This window comes from Aplysia californica, unplaced genomic scaffold, assembly GCF_000002075.1.
Source record: "Aplysia californica isolate F4 #8 unplaced genomic scaffold, AplCal3.0 scaffold00600, whole genome shotgun sequence".
Lineage (NCBI taxonomy): Eukaryota > Metazoa > Mollusca > Gastropoda > Aplysiida > Aplysiidae > Aplysia > Aplysia californica.
Genome location: NW_004797870.1, coordinates 45,814 through 50,813, shown reverse-complemented (window position 1 = coordinate 50,813; position 5,000 = coordinate 45,814). Strand labels below are relative to the sequence as shown.

The window sequence follows — 5,000 nt, the reverse complement described above, 5'->3', positions numbered from 1 at the left end:
TCTATCCGACACTTTTGGCCGTTTTGAGTTGAGACCATGTGGCCAGAAACCAATAAATGTTTTATCCCCTCTGCCTCTATCAAAATTGTAAGAGTCGTTATCAAGAATATTCAAATAATTGCATTCGAAAAAAAGCTTGACATGTTTACGTTAATATCTCAAGACTAAGTGCCAAACAGATAGAACTTTGTAATTCTAGGGTAGCACAGTGCTTGCCAATTGCTCATGCCCACGCCCCCCGCACTTTTTTGTATTTTGTTTTAAAAGTGTTTTACAGAACACGCAAAATAATAAGATCACATAATGCCGATGAATAGAGGTGTTGCAATAGAATTACAAACACAAAAAATAAAGGGGAGAGATAAGGACGACCTAAATATGTTTGATATTTTAAAAAAGGAGCAAACTACACCAGAGCACCCGCCAACCACCCACTGCTGCTCCCACTTTTGCAATCTTTACGAGACTTTCGTTTCGTACCGCCCATCTTCCTGTATTTCCAAGCGGGGCATTGAAGAAGACTTCTTTGTGTAGTTCATTTATTATAAACGGTAGATGATGATTTCATCTGGGAACACGGATTAACAGGGACAATGAATGATACAGGTACGACATAACATGAAATAATATGGGGTACACCTCTTAACATACAGAGAACATGAACTATTATCATATAACACATAACCATAAAGGCATTAGGCATTAGTTTGCTCCGAGGAGTGGTCAGGCGTGTCTGAAACCAGCTCCTCATGGAGACAATTAGCAGGAAGACACTGAGGTGGACGCTGGAAAGGAGAGATGAGCAGCTATGGACATGTGCCGCCTGCTATGATTCTAGCTCTGGATCCAAGTAAATCCAAGACATGGTCACTTCTCAGGTGATCCCCACCCCCACCAAAGTTACCAAATCGCCAGTTACTAATAGGCGATACTGCCCAGACTGGTAAACACACCTTTACGGTTTGATAATGAAGTTTTTCGTCTTCTAAACAAAAGCTGTGCGTCCCATTCCCCTTTGGGAAGGGTATTTTATCGCAAATATTTTGTGGGTGCTTTTTTTTACCTCTGGGACATATTCCCACACAACCTAGGCAAGGATGATCAAAGCCATCCGCCTCTTTAATGACTTCGTCAAAATACTGAATTCGAAGACACCGACATTTTTCTGCTCGTAGGCCAATTTTCATCCTTTACACTTTTTTAAAAAGTGTTTATTCATATTTTTTTTTATCTTGCTCAACATATTATACTTAAGACCATCAGGCACGAAAACAGAATGAATATTTGCAGTTTCCATGGACACTCATGCTGTGGAAGTTACCAAACTTTGGTGGCCATTTTCTCTTGAATTTTACATCCAACATCAGGTGACCCCCACCTCCTTCAGTTACTTAATGCCACCCCCATTCCCTTGAAAATACACGTGTCGGTGGGTGGTACGCAAAATTTGGTCTCATAACGGTGTAAAAAGACGCGATGTTTTAGAAAAGCAGTCGTCTAGAATTAAGAGTAATTTCTGGTAAAGATCTATTCCCCATCCCAACTCCTTTCCAAGTTTATTCTTCAAATAAGTTAAAATCGCTTTTTTCCAGCATGGCATCACGACGACCAAATGTTAGTCTCACTGAAAGTAAAGACTCAAGATGTGCAGAGTAGGTCAATAGGCTATTACAAACCTTAGAGAGCTCATATTTGCTGTGGTACATCATGTATCATTGGGGATTTAAAATCTATTGCTAAAAAAGTAAATCTGGTACGGTTGCCAAGGAAACGACGCCATATTGGATTTTGTATACCTATTTAGATCCCATTTTATTCACTTCTGTTTCAATAAATACACTTTTAATTTGGCACGTGCGTAGAAAAAGTACAGATCTAAAAATGGTCTGAGGAATTTTTGATATATGCTTTAGTTTTCATTTTATGGAACTTAAAAATCAGCTTTTGCATAACTGTGAAAAAACACGAAAAATCAGGCTTTCGGAAGCCATTTATCAAAAACTACAAAAGCAATCAAAGATTCCTCATAATTCTTTTTAGAATTAGTTGTCATTAACATTCTGTGAAAGTTACATTAAAATTGAATAAGAAACAACGCAGAAAAATGGGAGGATGTGCGTGAAAATAGCATTTTGAGAAAACGGCCGATAAAGGTCAGAAAAGGCCAAAATAATTCTCTTTCCAGTAAAAACCTTCAAAACGTATTTCAAACTAAAACACGGCAACTACTTGATAATATTAACACAGCAGACAAATAATGGAGGTTTCCTACTAAAACTGAAGCATATAAGCAGTGCAAGACATGCTTTTTGCGACAAAAAGTGAGAATTATTTTCTTTTCAAAAGCCCCTACCCTCTGCTCTAAAATCCCTCCAAACAACAGTTTAGGGTACAGGAACAATTTCCTGCGTTTTTGGACATTGTTCAGGAAATATCCAGGAAATATAACAAGTGATAATTCCAGTTTTCGTACTTTCACCCAAAAACGCAATTTTTAGGTGCCCCACCAGTCCTTAAAGGAGGGTTCAAGTAGGCCTTTACCCATTTTTTTAAAATCCCAAGCTCTTCCGTATATTATTATCGGGTCATGTGGTAGAGGTGTCCCCAGAACACCATGACGACAGTATCATTTACAACCAGAAAGGGTGTGGGTGTTGTGTGTGTGTGTGTGTGTGTGTGTGTGTGTGTGTGTGTGTGTGTGTGTGTGTTAGTATGTGTGTGGGTGTGTGTGTGTGTGTCTGTGTGTGTGTTTGTGTGTGTGCGTGTATATGTGTGTGTGTGTGTGCGCGTGTGTGTGTAAGGGGAGGGGGGTCAAATGTAAGGGTGGGGGGGGTTACCCCCTGATGAAACAATTAAGATCATTTAAGAGGGAGGCTTTAACCCTGTCTGTCAGAGCCAAACCGTACTGAGAAGGATACAACGCCTCAGCAGAAAGACTGCGATACTCAAACAAAATTTCTCCTTACACGGAAATCGAAATCGGGTCTCGTGTGTGCGACAGCGAAATGCCTAACCGTAAGACCACAGACACCGGTCAGAACTTAGTTTCAATGCACATACCAAGAAGGGACGAAGCGTCTACATAATCAATATTAATCACTGCTTCCCTTCACTGATTTAGGAACATCGTCGAAGTCAAATTCATCCATAAGCATAAGTTTTATGAATTTAAATAGCGAAAAGCTGTTTGAATGCTACTTAATAAATACCCTGTTCAACCCTTTTGGCCCTCTCTCGTATGCAGTCACAAGCGCAAATTAAGCTTATATCTACACAGGTCTGCCATGAGTGCTTGGGTTTTTTTCCTCAACATTCATACCATCCTATAATCAAGTCATGGCATGATTGTGGCATCGGTTCTTGGCCATGGAAGGCTAGAAAAAGATAGCCAGATGTTGAAACAAAAGAGATATTTTGTAGCATTGACACTTCTGCTACTCTGCCTTCTGTTGTTTGTTGGTTTTCTTTTGTTGTTGGGGTTTTTTTTGTATTAACATTTTTTATACATTTGCTGTTAATATTTTTAAAAGCCTCGAGCCCATCAAATGACATTGTTCCCGTCTCGCACTTAATAGTTGTAAAGCGCATAGAGCATGCTCCTGAGCATGGATATGTGCTATATAAATGCAATTATTTTTTTTTATGTTGTTATTATTATTTATTTTTTATTTTTTATTTATTATTATTATAACGAAATTATGCCCAAAGTGGGCTTTTAGTTTATCGGGTTATTTTAACTTGTTTTCAAACACAATTTATGGATGTGCCTCAAATACATTTTACGTGGAATTGTGTTCCTATAGTCAGGACCCTTTTCTTGTGTAGTCTCGGTTCTTTGACTCACTGTGATTACCCTGTCAAAAAGGTCAGTCTTTGTCCTGGATACCAACAGAAGTCGTGTAGCAGCTGTCTCTCTTATCTTCCGAGACAAACGATTTGCAAACGAATTTTGTTTGGCGAAATAAGAACAGGAATATTTTTCTTATTACGTAACTGTGCTCATCTGCTTTATTTGTAGTAAAATGAAGTCTATAAGCAGTGATTTGTATTTAATATCGCCCGCGTGGGACTCTAAATGCATATCCACTAAATTAGGTCAAAAATCGTTTGTTTATTGGCCTTTTTGGTTTATTTGAGTTTTGTTGGGGGTCTTTGTTTGTTTCGTTGGTTTTTTTGTTTTTGTTTTTTGTGGGTTTTTTAAAATTTTGTTTGTGTTTTTGGATTTTTTGTTGTTGTTGTTGTTGTTGTTGGGGTTTTTTGGAGGGGGGGGTGTCTCAAATTCCGTTATTCACAATCGTAATTATCATTGGATATGCTATAATATGGAAGTAAAAATGAACATTCTTCAAAACGTGTTTTAAACAATTCTGAAAGATAATAAGAAAGAACGTATGTGTATTTGGTGCATACACGGTCAGAGTCAAACAAAGACTATAGTTTTAGATAAGGAACTGTGCTGAAAAATGAATGTCATTTGCAACTTGGAAAAACGTGTGTCACTTTTCCCAAAAAAACTACGACAGCTACAGAGTTGAAAGTTGGCAAGTACCTCCAAAAAGATAGAAAGGTCCCCGTGACGGAGCCCGATTTTTTATTTAGAGCTATTCATTTCCTGAATTTAGACAAAATATATTTGACTAAAAAATCACCGTCCCTCTTTGGCCTTTGTAATTATTCAACTGAGAAACGAAACCAATCTGCATAGCTGTCCTCCACAGCGGAAGTGCCAGAAGTGATATTTCGTGAGGCCCATTTTTTAGAGTATAGATCTAGATCTAGATCTACACCTTCTATTTTTTTGTACCTCTTGAGATTTATAGCTTCATTCCAGTAGAGTGTATATTATATAGTAGGCCAATGACTTTCAGTTGATGTTAATGCATCGATGTTTCCTTTCACCGAAAGGGGACCCCAGCTAGTTAGGAATAATGCTCCTTTTTTTTATTTATATTTTTTAACATGATAAAACATGACGTAGTCCCTGGAGGTGAACTACAACT

The 5,000-nt window shown here is 38.1% G+C and overlaps 1 protein-coding gene across 1 annotated transcript in view; it reads left to right on the top strand.

The window, feature by feature from the left end:
- LOC101852268 (monocarboxylate transporter 13) overlaps positions 1–53 on the top strand; it is a 3,074-nt gene extending 3,021 nt beyond the window's left edge. Inside the window, exon 4 of the mRNA XM_005107395.2 lies at positions 1–53. This exon is cut by the window's left edge and continues 191 nt beyond it. The gene's annotated coding sequence lies outside the window, so the exon portion shown is untranslated.
- Positions 54–5,000: the final 4,947 nt, after the last annotated feature.